Here is an 18,741-nt window from a genome sequence, read left to right as displayed (position 1 = left end):
TCAGCCTCCTTTGATTGTCCCATTGATTTGAGATGGACAAAGAGATACAACTCATCCATCTTTCCTCCAAGTCACGAAAACCACCCCCATGCCTTGCTCCAGAGTCACATGCTCACTGTTGTAAAGAGTATAAAATCCCCAGAATTAATGGTATTTGGGGGACAGCTTTTCCATCCATGCTGTCCTCCCAAGGAGCAGCTCCCCATCTTGCTGTTCCACCTTGCTATCCTCTTGGCCATATTCAACATTACTTTCTAAATTAATACATTTCTCTTTTGGAGTCTTGCATTCTTGAAAAAGGTTTCCTTCCTGAACCCTGGGAGTTCACCTTTAGCACCCCACAACATCAGGACCATCAAATAATATATTTAAAGATGACTTGTTACATGTGAGAACTTTGGGCAAAGATTATTGCAGGAGCTACTGATTGGCACAAAACAACGTAATGAGAGGAAGAATAATCATAATTGAGTGAACTGCTATGAGACTTTAAAACCCCTTGGGGAAATGGTGTGATTTGGTATATAATTTAAAAAATATATATTTTTTACAATTTTCCTGCCTTCATTTTTTCTACTGCTAATTGCATATATCTGAATTCAAGTGAATTGAGATTGCATAAAATGAAGGACTTATTGCATTAATATTAACCAACTTTAGTCTAGGCACTAAAGTTAGAAGATATCAGAGAACATTTGGCTCAATTTTCTAACCATTTAACAGATGATAAATGGAAGGCCAGAAAAGTAATGTGACTTGTCAAAGATCTAAGATCCTAACTACCTAAATAGCAGGTATGAGTGTTTAGTCCATGTATTCTCATTCCAAATTTAATGCTTCTCCCATTACAGAATGCCTTTATGTTAATTGGAGCCAAGTTCAGAAATTTAAACCCTTGAATTACACTGAGATCACTGACCCCTCATTTATCGTCTCATTTATATGTTCAGTGACTACTGAGAGCTTGCTAAGTATGTAATTTTTGAAGTTTTTATGCCCTAATACGTGGTCAGTTTCTATGTAGGAGTCATGTAGTGCTAAAAAGAATGTATTTTCCTTTTTATAATGATTCAATTTTCTTTAAAAATTATTAATTCTAACTGCTTTAAGATTCATTCAGTTCCTTTATTTCTTTATTGTTATTTTTTTGTTTTGCTTTCTCTACAACTGAAAGGAGGAAGTTGAAGCTCCCCACTAATATAATTTTACTATATTTTTTCCTCCTAAAGTTCATTTAATTTCTCCTTTAAAAATTTAAAGGCTATACAATTTGGTGCATATATATTTAATACTCATATTACTTCATTGATTGTAGTTTATAGCAAGATGTAATTTTCTTCCTTATTTCTTTTAATCAGATCTAGTTTTTGCTTTAACTTTGTGGGAGATCATGATTGCCTCTCATGCTTTTTTAACTTCAGATGATGCACAATAAATTCTGCTCTAGCCCCTTTCTCTCTATTCTGAGTGTGTCACTTTGATTCAAATGTGTTTTGTAAACAACATATAGTAGGATTCTGTTTTTTAATACACTCTACTATTTGCTTCAGTTTTATGGGTGAGTTCATCCCTTTAACATTCATAATTATGATTGCCAACTGTGTATTTCCCTCCACCTTATTTTCCCCTTTTTATCTCTGTTTCCTTTCACTCTATCGTTCCTCACTGGTGTTTTGCTTTTTTATCACCCTGCCCACTTCCTGTTTCCTCTTATTACTATCTTCCTACCTTTGTATTATTCTCCTCCTACTTCTCTATAAGGTAAAATAGGATTCTGTAACCTAATGTATGGTTGTTATTCTGTCTCTGAATTAGTCATGATGAGACTAAAGTTTAAGCATTGCTTGTCACCACCCTCATCTTCCCTTGCACTGTAATAATTTTTCATGATTTTTAGGTGAGATATTTTATTCCTTCTGTCTTTCCCTTTACTCTCAGTACAATCCTCTTTTTCAAACTTGATTTTTTTGCATATCATATCATCCTAATCAGATTACTTCCACAAACTCTTTCTATGTATATGCCTACTAATTGCTCTACTACTGATAAAATTTATAAGAATTACAAATATCATCTTTCAAGGAGGGAATTCATACAGTTTGAACTTATTGAGTCCTTTCAGGTTTCTCTTTCTTATTTACCATTTTAGGTTTCTCTTGGGTATTGTGTTTGGACATCAAATTTTCTGCCTAGGTCTGGTCTTTTCATCAGGAATGCTTGGATATCTTCTATTTTATTGAATGACCATTTTTTCCCACGAAAATATATACTCAGTTTTGCTGGACAGATGATAGTGGGTTGTAAACATAAATCTTTCACTTGCCAAAATATCATATTCCACACTCTCCAATCCTTTAATATGGAAGCTGAGAAATCCTGTGTAATCCTGACTGTAAATCCACGGTATTTGAAGTGTTTCTTTCCAGCTGCTTAAAGTACTTTCTCTTTGACTTGAGAGCTCTTGAATTTAGCTGTTAAATTCCTGGTAATTTTCATTTGTGGATTTCATTCTGAAAGTGATCATTCAATTTCTATTTTACTCACTTTTTCAAACTATCTGAACAGTTTTCTTTGATAATTTCTTGTATTGTGAGGTAAAGGCTTTTTTTAATCATGATTTTCAAGTAGTCTAATAATTCTTAAGTTGTCTTCCTTGAATCTATTTTCTAGGCCAATTGTTTTATCAATGAGATATTTCACATTTTCTTCTTTTTTGTTCTTATGATTTTGTTTCATTGTTTCTGGATGTCTCATGATGTCATTGACTTCTAGTTGCCCGATTCTTGTTTTTAAGAAGTTATTTTCTTCCATGAGCTTTTTAGCCTCCTTTTTCTTTTGGCCCATTTCTTCTTGCATTGTTTTCATTTGTCTTCCACATTTTTCCTCTGCCTCTCAACTGATTTTTGAAATTCTTTTTGAGTTCTTGCAGAATCTGAGTCCAATTCATATTTTTCTTTGAAGCTTTGTTTATATTTGCTTTGTTTTCATTATCCCCTTTTGTGTCTGTGACTTGCTCTTTGTTGCCATAAAAATGTCTGTGATTAGGTGTTGGGGTTTTTGTTTGTTTTATGTTTGCTCATTTTCCCGGCCTTTTTCTTGATTTTCACTTTTATTTTAAAGGTAGGCTCTGTTCTCAAGGACATTCTCTTAAACTTCAGTTCTTCCTTGATGCTACCCTTAGCCTTATTTTTGGGTTTTTGCAGGTTTCAGTTCTTCCAAGGTGGTATGATGGTCTGTGGACTGGGAGTTCTGAAAACCACCTCCCACTACTGATTCTATCACCCCTGAGACTGCTGTTGACTCAAAGTCTAGCTTTAGGCTTGGACAGGCACTTTTGGTCTTATGCTGGGTTTGACCAAGTCAGGCACAGTTTACTGCCTTGCCCTGGGGCTCTGTCTTCATCTTTAGTAAAGGCTAACTAGGTCTGAACTCCCATAGGTCTGTGCCCTGGGGACTGTCTTCACTGGAGATCTGGGGGCCTAGCTCTGGTTTTACACTGAATTGACACATAGACTGTGTCACTATGAGCTTGTGTCTCATCATAGACTAACAGAGATCAGCTGTCGGACTGCCTACACTGCAATTCTGGACCTTACTGCAGGTTTGCATAGAACTTTGGGGCATGCTTTGGATTGTACTGCTGTTGGCTTAAGCAATGTCTCAGCATTTAGATGCTGGCTTGGGCCCAGGTTCAAAACCTAAAACAGGAGATGGGGTAGGGGGACTTTCTTTTGGCTTGCTCCTTACTCCTTTGTAGCTTCCTCCTGGCTGTGCTCCCCTCTCACCCCAGTGACCCAGAAACTCTCTGCTTATCTTTCAAGGTATTCTCTAAATGGAAGTTCCTTTATTCCATCCCCTTGTTAGCCCTTTCACTCCAGTATTTGTGTTATTTTAATATTGGTTGGAGGGGATTCTAATAGTGGTTAGATCTTTTCCTGCTTTTACTCTGCCATTGTGACTCCTCCTTTTGACTCAGTCATTGCATTTTCACAAATACATATGAAACACAGTTTCTACTCCAAGGAAGTATACAATCTTTTATCATTGGCAAGGTACAAATAACTTTGTCACCATTTTGTTAAGCTTCTTAGGAACAAGAATAACGATTTTACAACTGAGAAAGCTCACTTCCATTTGAGAGTATAAGTCAATGATTCGTGTAAAAGGTTGTGAAAGATAGGTAAGATTACAATGAGTGAAAGAAGTAGTATTCCACATACAATTTATGCATTAACCAAAATGAAGAGAAAAACAATATGGCATGCCCAGGAAATCCAAGTAGTACAATATGAAGAAAAGGAGGAGGAATAATGTGGCAAAGATAGTGATGCAAAAACATTGAAAAAGGACATAGGAAATGAAAATGAGGCAAAAGAGGAGAAAGAATGATGCAAAAAAGTATTAGTGCAAAAACCTGTGAGCTAAATGGAACAGTGATAGAAGCAAAGGCTGAAGAGAATGATGTTACTAGAGGAGAAATGCATGAAGAAAATGTTACAGCAAACAGTGAGTAAGAAATGAGTTTAATAGTGAGCAATACTATAGCACAAGAAGACTGCAAAGATACAGAAACAAGGAACAGCGAGCTTAAAGAGAACTTATCAGCGAGCAAGGGTAGAGACACAGCTTAAGAACACTATAGCCTGGAAACTGAATCTCTAGGGGGAAAGGGAGAAGTAAATATGAATGCTTCAGAGCCCTTGATGTCCTCTGGCTCCTCCAAAATCGAATCTCTACCTAGTAAGGAGGAAAAGCTGTCCCTCCCCACAAGAGGAGGGGCTGAGGGGCCAGAATAGTCCCAAACACCTCAGCAGAACCAAATGGGTAGTGTTCCTGGGGGCATCAGCAAGGGGGATGAAAAGGAAGAAGGATCTGTCTCTGATCAAGTGAAAAAGTCTATACTGAAACCTAGTGCCAAGAAGTTCAACCCTTTAAAGCCTCTGTTGTCTATGAACAATCAACCAGCACCCCAACTCCCTCACACACCCAAACTCATTCAACTCCTTCAACCTCAGTGAAACAAACCATACATGTTCTCATATAAATACTCATATATCCTTTTGCACAAAGAACTGCACACGCTTGCTATTCAGTAGTATAACTAATTTTAAATAGTATATCTAATATAGGGAATAGTTTGTGCAAATTCACAGAAAGTAAAATTTAAAGTAGATACCAAAGCAGTATAAATAGCATCATAGGATTATTTTACAAAAGAATCATTTAAAGGCAGTCTTATCTCAGCTGAAGGGAATCTACAACGATTTTACCTGATCTCATCTCCAGAATCCTTGACTGGGAAAACATTGATTTGAATCCATTTTCTTATGCTCAAATAATATCATTCACAGTGATTCATTGTATCTCTTTTCTTTTACTCACAGAACTCAATTAAATCACAATTCAGCATTCTGCAATTCACAACTATGTTCAGATTTGAGGAGGCAGATTGACAGTCATGAAGTTTTGTGAGTTGAGTCAATCTAGAAAACAATTTGCTACATTTTTATACCTTTCCTCTAAGTGAACATGGAATTTAAGGCAGAGGAGAGAAGGACTGTTTGAACTTGAAATGAAGAGGGTGCTCTTTCATTCGCTTTCCTCTTTCAGCCTTGTTTCTCCTGGGCTTCCAAACCATTCTCTCTCATCCTAGAACATCTCTTAGTTCTCAAAGACTCCTAAATCTAGAAAATACAACCACCTCTTGATCTTCCCAATTTGGAATATCCCTCTATAATATCAATCCTGTTCTCCTCTTAGTGAGTTACTCCTGGAGCCTGCACTTTGAAGAGGGACCCAGGCAATGCTTCATTCTCCACCTATCATTCTTTCTGGATCCTTAGGTCCAATTTTCCAAACCATTCCCCACTATCTTAACTTCCTCTCCTCTCACTGCTTTTCAAGATTATTTTGGGTTATTGTCTTCCCTCATTAAAATGTAAGTTCCTTGAGGGAATGTTGAGGGAATCTTTCTTTTTGCTTATAATTCTATAAATGTTTAGTACAATGCATGGAACAAAATAAACAATAAATCAATTTTCCTCCTTCCTTCTTTCCTATCTGTTTCCATCCTTCTTTCTTTTCTTCCTTTCCAATGGATTGTTATTTCTTAAAAATGGAAGGACAATTAAACCTCAAGGTTCACTAGTTAGTTGGTTTCCATTGGCCTTGATTTTTCTGTTGGTTGCTTTCCTGTTGTAAGAAAAGTCCACAAAAAAAGGAGTCCATTTGTTTTGGATAGAACAAAAGTTAACAAAACCAACCAATCATATTAATAAATAAGGCATCATGAGCTTTCATATTCACATAGGTTTATTATATTTAATTTCTTTCCATATGAAAGTCCTTACAAAATAGTGTGAGTTAATACCAAACACTGAACCTCCAGCGGCTTCTAAAATGTCTATAATAAATGCTTCCAAATATCTAATGTAACCAACTGTCTAGAAATAATACAGTGTGGAAAAGAGAACTGAATTCCTCATTCAGTCATTTAATGTCTGTGTGATCTTGGATAAGTCACTTGCATCCATGCCTAAATTTCATCTATAAAAGAGAGTATTGATCACTGACCTCTAATATTCCTTCAAGCTTTCTATTGATCCTAATGATTGGGATCTAAAGGAGCATCCTCAACAAGACCCAAAGGCCTAAGTTCAAGGACTTCCAAATTCTGAATGTTTATCTTTCCAGTGATGTATTATGAAGTATTTGACCCATCCTAGCTTATCCATCTCAAGTCCACAATGGGTTTTGAGCAATTATTTATAAGTTTCTAAGAGAGATACAAAATATAAATATATATATACATATATATATGATTTTGCTAGCAATGTCAAATGCTTGCACACACATCCACACATATATACATACATGCGTGCATATGTACACACATATATAAAGGTGCATTGTATTGTTATAATTAAAATTATTTCACAAGACTAATTTATGGGTAAGAATAAAATTTTATTAATTAGGCTAGCAATATAACCAATAAAATGATTGGTCACTGACCCTCTAGATGATGGAAGACCTTGAAGGACCTCAAGACAGATCTGTAAATAGAGTTTTAGGATCTCATTATTCAGCCCCTCTCTTGAATATCCTGAAATTTCTCCAATTAATTAGTAAATAACTAATTAAGAAATGGTTCACAAAACTATTTACTCCTCCCCAAATTATAGATGATGAATCTCACTTAGGATATAAGTGAATCCTTATCTCTCCTATCTATCAAGTACATTTTGTAAAAAGGGAAGACAAAGAAAATGCAAAAAGCATAGTCTGGATGAAATATCTGATCCAAAATCTATACATAGAAATTCTCCCTCATCCTTATATAGAAATGAATATAACATAAAAAAATAAATTCTCAGTTTTACAACATACATGTGTATACAGGCAGTGTACATTTATATGTGTGTATGCAAATATGTGCATATATTGCAGAATGTTACAGACATAATTGAAAGCATAATCCAGAGTCAAGGCCTGTTTGAGAGAGAGAGAGAGAGAGAGAGAGAGAGAGAGAGAGAGAGAGAGAGAGAGAGAGAGAGAGAGAGAAAGAGAGAGGAAGAGAGAGAGAGAGAGAGAGAGAGGGATCTGTATGCCTCTGAGGCTCCCATTACCTGATATGTGTGCTAGTTAGAAATAAGTTAATTTAACCTGCTGCAAAGTATCGGTTTTGACTATGGACTGCTTAGAGGAGGAAGAGCAAGAAAAAGGAAATAGATAAAGTGGTGGCAAATCAGAGAAAGGTGATAGCACAGAAAAAGGAATGATTGATTGATTGATGCCAGAGAGGTAAGTGCTATTGCTTGTGTATGAAAAGGAGATAGTTTGTCGTGAACAACTGACTCAAGGAACAACATCACAGAGCAGATGTTGGTACATTTTTCTAGACAAAATAGTAAGTGCTTCTTTAATTTTTAAGAGAAACATTATAAATGCATCATATAGCTAAGACTATAATCTGGATGCTTTAAAATAAAGACAATGACCTCATAAGAAAAAGAAAATGAACTTTTTTAGCACTTTAAATGTGCCTAAAATTAGCATAATGCCTTTCCCACTAAATTACTTTGAGATGTTCTGTTAAGTGGAAAAGAGAGAAATCCTGCTGTTAGATAATCTTTCATACAATCTTAATTACTCTGAATAGGCAGTGATATTTCTCAAAACAAGACAAACTTCTGGAAATGACAATAAATAATGGCTGATATGAGGTGGGATGGTGTTTTACATGTTTTACATGGTGTAAAACATGTATGTACATGTTTTACATGTGAGGGAGATAAAAATTGAAAGTTGCCCTGAGAAATTCAGCCAGGAAGAATGCCAAGGCCCCACAGACAGATAAGCTCCAGGCTTATGCTGGGGCCTGTCCAAGGTCCCTGATAAACTTCAGCACTGAGACCCCAAGTGCAAAAAGCAACTTTCCAACAAAGGTTATTCATGAAAAAGTATTTAAACCCCAGCCTGTCAGAAGCAATTTGGAACTCTGACGGCAGAGTTCCCACTGATGCGCGTATCAGTCTTTTTTTCCAATAAAGGGTCTGATTACATTGCCTGAGATCCTTCCTTGGTGGGGGGTGAATTCCCGGACCCTAACGTCAATTTTTGCATCAAACTGATTTTCCAGATTTATGAATTGGTACCCAAAAAATCACCTGTATGTTTTTAACACCATTACCAATGATCTGAACACAAAGTGAATCATTCTTATGTATGTAAGAATTTCTTTTACTTTATCCGAGGTCCAGGTCCTTGTCAAAGTCTCTGGGCTCCTGGGGACTTAGATCATTTCTCAGGATGCCTGACTCAAATGGTGTCTCACGCTCCACTAAATTTTCCTTCTATCTGCTGTGTATTCTTTTCCCCTATTCTATATAACCTTGTATGTTCTGGTTTATATATGTTATTACCTGATCTGGTAGGAAGAAACTTCCTTGGGAACAAAGACACTTTTTGTCTCTTCTGTGTATCCTCAATATTTTGAATAGTAACAGACATATAGTATCCCACATAATGATTACTCATTGACTAATTTACTGATTTCTCTTCTTTGCTTGTTGTCCCCACTTGCACTTGTACTAAAATGTCTCTAAAATTATTCATGTTAGAGTGAATATCTCTTTAATAACAACAGCTGTATTTTATGGAACACTTTAACTTCAATATAGGTTCACTCATTTCATCCTTTTAGCAACCCTGTGAATATAGGTTATCATTATCTACATTTTAAAAGATTAGAAAATTAAGACATAGAAAGGTTAAGTGACCTGCCCAGGTTAATATAGCCAGTAAGTGTCTGAAGTAAGACTAACACTCAGATCTTTATGACTAACACTCTAGCCTCTGACACATCTCATTAGTTTTTCCCCATAGGTGGTAACAGAGTTTGTGAATCATCCACAGTTACTTCATGAACCAAATGTATATTAGATATAAAATAACCTATATTCCACACCCATAAAAATGCATAAGTAGGCCTTTAAGTTCTTATGTTCTGTTTTGTTTGTTTTCAAGAAGAGATTTTGTCCAATGGACTTTAATAGAAATTCAGTATAATCTTATTAAAAGTCTTTCTTATTATATGCCAAGTATTTTTATTGTCTGACATATTTTCCTGAGATTAGATGACATTTCCCAGATATCTCTGCCTCCCAACCAACTTCTGGCCAATAGACAGGTCTAATTCTCTTAGACATGACTCACATCATCTTATATCACGGAAGCCAGAATTAGGTGAGTTCTTATTCCTAAACTTAGAAAGAAAGGGGAAGTAAGTTCTCCTGCAGCAAAAATAAATAAAAAATAAAAATCTGTCATTTCATTTAGAGATATAATAATAAAAGCTGGGATTTACATAGTTTTCATTTTTTATTTTTTATTTTTATTTTTCTAAATCCTTACATTGCATCTTAGAATCAATACTCAGTATTGGTTCCAAGGCAGAGGAGCGTAAGAGTTAAGCAATGGTGGTTAAGTGACTTGCCCAGGGTCACAAGTCTAGGAAATGTTGGAGCCACACAACTGCCCCATTACATAGTTTTTATAATTCTTGTTAAGTACTTGTTAAGCAAATATTATCTAATTTTATTCTCCTGATTCTGGAAGATGAGATGACTTTATTGCATCCATTTTATAAATAAAGAAATTAAGACAAACAGAGATTAAACAATTTGCCTAAAGCATTGTTTGCAAACCTTTTCGAGATTATGTGCCCAAACTGCAACTTCAAGCTGCCTACAAACCTCCCACACTACCGCAGACAGAGGAGGAAGGAAGTGCTTGCATTAGGTGACTGGACAGAGGTGGGGGGCATGCAAAAATGTACTGGAGCATTGTGGAGAGGAGGAATAAGCAGCCCCCTCCACGCCACCAGGCCTCTGTGCTTCTCCTTTGCTAAAACAGGCCTAGAGTCATACAACTAGTGAGTATCTGAAGCCAAATTTGAACTGAGGCCTTCCAGTATTTTAGCCATTGTGCCAGATATTCACCTTATCTGAACAACGAAAATGCTTCTTCAAGGAGTTATGTCCTCAACCAAAACATCAGATTAAATGTTAATACCTTTGTATGAGTCTCTGAAATTTTCAAGTAAAACATTTCATTATAATAATACTTTAGAAAAGTTTGCTTTCTGATATGAACCTTTATAGATTGTTGTATGATCAGTGATAGAAAAGAAAACCTACCCGTTGTTGGTGAAGAATGCCTAGACATCAAGAGAAATAGATAGATAGTTGCGAGGTCCTTTAATAAACATTCACACAACATATGTGCTGTCCCAGGTAACTGAGATGGAATGACCTTTTCAGGCTTTAGTGGTAAAAATCTGAGATTCCACCATGCCTCAACTAACATCGGGAACAGAAAATTGAATTGCCTAAATAGATAAACACATTTTCACTACATTATTGGTTCACTTACCAAAACAAGGCAAAGAAGCAGAGATTTCTGGAAATATGCAAGCATTTGGATAAACAGATTAGCCTATATTCTACCAAACTACCTGTAGAAGGCACACTGATTTGAATGAAATGTCACTAAAAAATCAATAAGGTCTAGCAGTAGTGTATAATAAAGTAAAAATGGTAGTTGGGTTCCTCTGTGCAAAGGACAGGTTTGAAAACACAGTATTTTCTTGGCTTTAAATGACTGCCCAAGGTACCAGATGATATGGACTTTTCTAAATATTATAGGTACCACAGGTCCAAATGGGCATCACCTTCTCAGTCAAATAAAACAAAATTCAAAATATAAGAATCATAACATAGAATATTCCTGTACCATAATATATCTTCATACAGAAAATGATCCTATGTTCCAATTAGCATTGGCAAAGTAGTTTTAACTGTTTTAAAAAATCATGAATGGCTGTTTGAACAGGAATAAAATTAATTGAGTTATATTTTCTATTAACTTGAAATGAAATAATGCATTAAATCTTTCATCTCAAGTAGTACCATTTCATTGGTCACTAATTACTAGTCAAATAATTACTAGTCAAATAAAATCTAAAACTAAAGATCTTCTTTCTAACCTTCCATTTTTTTCCCTCCAGACTTGTGTCTTGCTAAGGACAAAGTTGAAATATCTTTTAAACCAACTATCTTCAGACTTCAACACGTGAAGACCAGCACTGGCAAACATTTTTAGAGTTCAAGTGCCCAAAGGGTAAATTCAAGCTCTCTGTGAACACCCCTTCCCACCTCCCCCCTTTACCCAAGAGAGTAGAAGGGGAAGTTTTTGATTTAGAGGGCTGGACAGAAGAGAGAGGCATGCAAAAATGCCCTCAGGTGGTGGGAAGAGGGGGAACAGGGCAGCTCCTTGAGTGCTGGCTGGGCATACATGCCAATAATTCGCCAATGCTGCTATAGACTAATCATAAGTCAGAATGGAGTTAGCAAAAGCAATTCTACTGCCCTAGATAAAGTGTAAATTATGAGTCTATCCATATATAACTCATACTAAACTAAATTGTCTTTTGAATTATAAATGATTTCTTTAGGTCAGATGGATGAAATGAGCATTAGATCCCAGGGTCTGAGTTAATTTTTCAGCAGAACTATTAGCATATGCAAGATGTTTCCTCATTTGTAGAAAACGAATACATAGACATATTGGTCTATTTTTAGGAACTTTTCTTTCCTTAAAACTATGTACCATTATACAGACTAAGGGCATTTCCCCCTGACTGTTAGCTCCCAGATTTGAAATTTAATAATAAATTTAGATTTCAAGTGACATTGAATATGTTTTCATGATTTCTCCTTACCTATAAGAATATTCAGTCAGAAATGGTGACTAATATAGTCATTCTGATATACAGAAGCATAGTTTAGGGATATATATATATATGTATATGTATATATATATAAATTAGGGATTATTAAATGAGAAACACCATATTGAAACTAGTAAAGATGGGCAGGTTTGACCACCTTCCATCTTCTGTTCTATCTTGTCACTAAAGACTTAAAGTAAGGACGGTTATTCATCTTTCCATTTACTGTGAAACAATTGCAGTAGAGTCATGGAATTAGATTAGAAGAGCTTATTTTCTCCTTTTATTGTCTTCTACAGCCTCCCTATATGATCCCTTCTAAATCTCTATTGTTCTCCCCTGCTTTTCTCCTTCCTTTGTGTTAACACATCCCATCTTTTCACCATCTCTAGACCAAAGATAGGTCATTGTAAACAGTGATATAACTTATTAGGCAGAAATGATCTTCCCTGAAGACCACTGTGTACCAGCAAGCCATAGAAAAGTAGGACTGTGAGTTTTATGTGGTACACTAATAAGTATCTTCAACATGCATAGTCTTCTTCAGTCTTTCAGTTGAGCCTGAAACTTTGTGACCCCCTAGATCAATGTTGGCAAACCTATGGCACATAGATCAGAGGGGGATGCTCTCATCCCCCTCTAAACCATACTTTAGGACATTTTTCACATCACCAGCCCCCCTCTGACCAGCAGCCCAAGGGGAGAGCTTTCTCCTTTCCCTGTCTAGTGTAAGGGGAGAGGCTCTCATGTGGTATGAGGGTTGAAGTTTGGGCACTCAGTCTCCAAAAGGTTTGCCATCACTGCCAGACCACACCTTCCATGAGATTTTCTTGGCAAAGATATTGGAATGTTTTGACATTTCCTTCTTGAGTGGATTAAGGCAAACAGAGGTTAAATGACTTTCCAGGGTCACACTGCTGGTATCTGAAGTCATATATGAACTCGGGTATTCCTAGCACTCTGTCTACTGAACCTCCAATTACTTCCATACATTGACTTCTTGAACATTTTGTTTGTCGATTTCTTTTAACTTCTTTTTACACAGTCTACATGATATTTAGAAAATTATAACTTTCCAAATCAAAGGAAACTAATTAAGACAAAGCCTGAAGTTTTCCTATTCTTTGAAGTTATATTATATATATATATATATGTGTGTGTGTGTGTGTGTACATATATGTACATATATACATATATATGTATGTATGTATATTTGAGTGAATGCCAAAAAAGATTAAAACATTTGCTGTTTGTTATTACAGTTAAAATCAGTAACATCTGAGTTCAAATCCTATTTCAGATGTCACTTAGTCTCTCTCATCCTAAATTTCCTCCTGTGTAAAATGGCAATGATATAACACTGCTTACTTCACAGAATAGTTATCAGGATGAAATGAAATAACTATATGTAAAGTATTTTGCCAATTTTAAAACATGATATAAATGCTCACTTATAAATAAATTAATCTGCAAATACAAACATTTTGGGTTGCCACTTCCAATGAATATTCTAAGAAAGAATAATGCTTTCTAAGGATTCAAATCATCAATATTTAATTTTTTATCTTAAAGATATTTTAGAAATCATAATCTAGACCAAAGCCTTCATTTTAAAGATCAATAAACTGAGACCCAGCAGTATAAAACTACTTGCCTTTGATTTAATCAATAGGGATAGCCTTAAGTACTCCTGACACAAAACTAACATTCTTTTCACTATATTACTACTCAACTTTTTCATAAATCAGCTATATAAGAGGAAATTTTTTATGAGAAGAAACTAAAAGAAAAAATAACTCAATCCCTCAAAACATAGCCCCATAAACTTTAATACAAATAGACAGCAATCCACAATAAGCTGGGAATCAAATATGATAGTATATTTTGAGAATTATACACTGTTGTACAGATGTTACAGTCAGCAAAGTGGCAAAATAGAATGCTAGGCCTGAAGTGAGGAATACATGAGTTTAAAACTGACATCAGACATGTACTAGCTGTCTGACACTGAGAAAAACACCTAACCCTCTTTGACTTGGTTTTCTCATCTGTAGAATGACTTGGAGAAGGAAATGGCAAACTCTTCCAGCATTTTTGTGAAGAAAACCTCATAAGGTTCAAGAAGAGTTGGGCAACACTGAAACAACTGGACAACACCAATATACAGATTGTTACAGTATGTCCTTGTTACATTTATGTATATTTTTATTTTTCAAAACATTGTAGTGAGAGCTGGCAAAGTCATGACCTGTGTGATATTGAACCTGGATTCACAAATAATTTTTTATTAATTTGGGGTTTAGGCGGCCATTTAGTAAAAGAATAATATTTCACTTGAAAGCTTTAAGTTTGCCTAAAAATACAAAACAATAATTATGTTACCTAAAAATACCAAAGAACAGAGAAGCCCCAGTTGGGATTATTTCATATATATCACTTCAAGTTTACAAAACACATACTCAGCCCAGTAAGTACAAACATAATCACCCCTCCATAGATAAGGAAATAGACTTAAAGAGCTAATATGTTTTCACATAGTGAGTTAGATTTAGAATTTGATCCTAGATCTTGATCAACATTCTAATTCATTTTATGAAAACCACACTGTCTAACCTGTCAAAATCAGAGAATCTTGAGACATCCAATATGGTAGCTATTTCTCCCAATTTTATGTCACTTTTTGATATGATGAGCATGGAATACATGTCTTCCTCAAAGTCATTGGTAAAAATGTTAAGCAGCACAGAACCAAGAAGGGAATCATGGGGACCACCACTTCCAAGGTGAATTTGAGCTGTTAATGATTGCTCTTTGTGTCTAGTCATTCAAGCAGCTCTGCAAAATCATCAGGCACCCAGACTTTTTGTCCATGAGGATAGCATGGCATATTTTGTCAAATATTTTTGCTGAAACATAAACGCATAAAATTGGCGTCATTTTCATTATGTATTCAAGTATCCCTGTCTAAAATGTCTTGTTTCTCTTCATTTTCTTGATAAAGCCAAGCTGACTCTTCATGAACACTAACTTTTCTCAATGTTTACAAAACATTGTTTAATAATATATTCTAAAATATTTTCAGGAATTGAAGTTAACTACATTGGTCAAGATTTGTCAGATTTTTCTTCTTCCCTTTTTTTTTGAAGTTCCATACGTATGCCCTTGTTCTGTCTGCATTATTTCTTCAGTTTTAAAAGGTCTTTCAAAGGTCACATATGCCTATTCCGTTAGTCCTCTGGAATATTTTATTTGTAGATTTGTGATTTGAATTCACTGTGTCTTTACTTATGTCAGCTTTCAATGTGCTATCAAATACTATTGTTTTGAACTTTGCAAATCACTGACTTCAACAGAAAAAATAGGATTTTAAAACTTTATACATAAAGAGCTTTTACTCTAACGGGTAAAAGGGAACATAGGTAGTCTTATATATAAATTTAATTTAGAATATCCCATTTGCAGTGTTTTAAAGGGTATTTGAGAGTCCTCAAATATACCTTCCTCACCCAGGTGTTACAGCATCTGGAATTCTACCATCAGAGCTTGTTTAAGGAAAATATCTATCATCTTCTTTTAAAATATAGATGTGTTATCTTGGGCAAGGTTATTAACCACTCTGAGCCTCAGTTTCCTTATCTCTAAAAATAAGAAAATGGTTAAAGTCATTTCTAGTTCTAAATTCTTAACAGAATCCATCCTTCCTTTTAGAAATTCTTTCTTTAGAAATAAAGAAACAAGTGTTTATAACCAGGCAGATATTACTGAATGTCAAATCTAATCTTTTATTTGAAAAGACATGAAAGATTCTTGGCTAACTTCTTCAACTCTCTAGTCCTCAATTTACTCATTTTAAAATAAGAGAAGGAATAATGTAATTTCTCTTTCTAAATGTTATAATAGAGTCTGTTTTTTTTCCTTTTGGCTCATTTCTGGAAATAAAGAAAGATATATACCAAGTTAGATATCATTCTATGTCAGATTTGATAGAAGACATGGCAGATTTTGTCCTGGCATATTGGTTGGAAGGAAGAAAGAAGGGATAATGCATTCTGGCATTGTTTTATTCCCTTCGATTTTTTTGTAATGTACTTTCATTCATGTAGTATTTTCCCATTTTTTTATTATGAAAGGACTCTACAAATGATATTCCACACCGTAAGTCATGTAGTGTTTCTTGTCATTAACAAAATCAAAACTATAAATAAGCAAATGAAAAAGTTCTCTAAATCTCTTATAATCAGAGAGATACAAATCAAAACAACTCTGAGGTATCACCTCACACCTTGCAGATTGGCTAACGTGACAGCAAAGGAAAGTAATGAATGCTGGAGGGGATGTGGCAAAGTGGGGACATTAATGCATTGCTGGTGGAGTTGTGAATTGATCCAACCATTCTGGAGGGCAATTTGGAACTATGCCCAAAAAGTGCTAAAAGACTGTCTGCCCTTTGATCCAGCCATAGCACTGCTGGGTTTATACCCCAAAGAGATATTAAGAATATTCTTAGCTTTGCTCTTTGTGGTGGCAAAATTTTGGAAAATGAGGGGATGCCCTTCAATTGGGGAATGGCTGAACAAATTGTGGTATGTGTTGGTGATGGAATACTATTGTGCTAAAAGGAATAATAAATTGGAGGAATTTCATAGGAACTGGAACAACCTCCAGGAATTGATGCAGAGTGAGAAGAGCAGAACCAGGAGAACATTGTACACAGAGACTGACACATTGTGGTACAATCAAACGTAATGGACTTCTCCATTAGTGGCAATGCAGTGACCCTGAACAGCTCGGAGGTATTTACGAGAAAGAATACTATCTACACTCAGAAGAAAAATTGTGGGAGGAGAAACACAGAAGTAAAACAACTGCTTGATTACATGGGTGGAGGGGGATATGATTGGGGCTGTAGACTCTAAATGATCATCTGAGTGCAAACATCAACAACATGGAAATAGGTTCTGATCAAGGACACATGTAAAACCCAGGAGGGAGGGAAATAATATGATTCTTGTAACCAAGGAATAATGTTCTAAATTGACTAAATAAAATTTTAAAAAAAGAAAAAATTCTATCATCCATAATTTAAAAAAATTGACTTCCAAAATATCTTACTTTCTCTTTCCCTTCCCCATCATTTGTGAAGGCAAACAATATGGTATAGATGCTTTATATGAAGTCATGTAATAGCCATTTTCCTATTAGTAATATTGCAAAGGAAAAGACATACAAAAATAAAACAAGAGAAATGAAGAATTTTGAAGTATATTTCGATCTGCACTTGGAGTACATAAGTTTTCAGCATTTTGCATTATGAATCCCTTTGGATTGTCTTGATTAGAGAAGTTGGTAAGTCCCTCAAACTTTATCATTGTTACAATATTGCTATTACTGTGTACAATGTTCCCCTAATTCTGCTTCTGTAGTTTTTATCAGTTCATATAAATCTTCTCAGGGCTTTTTTTCTGAAACCATCCTATACATAATTTCTTAGAGCATAATAATATTGCATCACAATCATATAACACAAATTTCTCAGCCACTCTCAACATGATTGGTATCTATCTCTTCAATTTCCAATTCTTTGCCACCACAAAAATAGTTGCTATAAATGGTTTTTATATAAATAGATCCTTTCCTCCTTTTTTCATCACTCTAGAATATAAATCTAGCAGTGTAATTGTTAGGTCACTGGTTAGACAGAGATTTATAATCATTTTGTCATAGTTTCAAATTGTTCTTCAGAATGGTTGGATTAGTTCACAATTGTACCAACAGTGCATTAGTATTCTAAATTTTCTACATCTCCAGGACATATTTTCATTTTCTGATATATTAGATAATCTGCTAGATGTGAGGTGCTATCTCAGAGTAGTCTGAAACTTACATTTCTCCAATTAATAGTGATTTAAAACATTTCTTCATATGAATATTGATAGCTTTGTTTTCCTCATCTGAAAACTGCTTGTCTATCTATCTGACCATTTATCAACTATGGAGTGGTTCTTATTTTTATAAATGTGGCTCAATTAATAATAAGTTAGACCTTTATCATATAAACTTACTATAATTTTTCCTCTAATTTTATGCTTTTTATAATTGTGGCAATTGGATATTATGTGCAAAACAATTTTTTAAATTTTATGTAATTAAACTGATCTATTTTACTTCCTGTGATCCTCTCTATCTCTTGTTTGGTGCTAAACTATTCCCTTATCTATGGATTTAACAGAATCTATGGATTCTTTTCTCCCCTAAGTTCTTTTGCATATCATCCTTTATGTCTAAGTCATTTATCCATTTTGATCTTATTTTGGTATATAGTATGGTATATTGGTCTACATTTAGTTTCTTCCAAACTGCTTTCCAGTTTTTCCAGCAATGTTTTTCAGATAATGTGTGTTAACCACAAAAGCTTAGAAATTTGGTTATCAAATCCTAGGTTACTATAG

The 18,741-nt window shown here is 34.9% G+C and overlaps 1 protein-coding gene and 1 long non-coding RNA gene across 5 annotated transcripts in view; one reads left to right on the top strand and one right to left on the bottom strand.

Moving 5' to 3' along the window:
• The window catches only part of LOC103104656 (uncharacterized), a 109,761-nt gene extending 91,442 nt beyond the window's left edge, over positions 1 to 18,319 (top strand). For all 3 annotated transcript variants that reach the window (XR_008913890.1, XR_008913891.1, XR_008913889.1), the window contains 3 exons: positions 11,570 to 11,682; positions 14,347 to 14,468; positions 16,939 to 18,319. This is a non-coding gene — a long non-coding RNA (uncharacterized LOC103104656). The remainder of the gene's footprint in view (positions 1 to 11,569; positions 11,683 to 14,346; positions 14,469 to 16,938) is intronic.
• Positions 1 to 18,741, bottom strand: part of GABRG3 (gamma-aminobutyric acid type A receptor subunit gamma3) — a 926,944-nt gene that overhangs the window by 797,100 nt on the left and 111,103 nt on the right. The gene's annotated exons all lie outside the window — the stretch shown is intronic.

Source organism: Monodelphis domestica, chromosome 8, assembly GCF_027887165.1.
Source record: "Monodelphis domestica isolate mMonDom1 chromosome 8, mMonDom1.pri, whole genome shotgun sequence".
NCBI lineage: Eukaryota > Metazoa > Chordata > Mammalia > Didelphimorphia > Didelphidae > Monodelphis > Monodelphis domestica.
The sequence above is the reverse complement of the archived record's forward strand: the minus strand, read 5'-3'. Positions and strand labels throughout refer to the sequence as shown.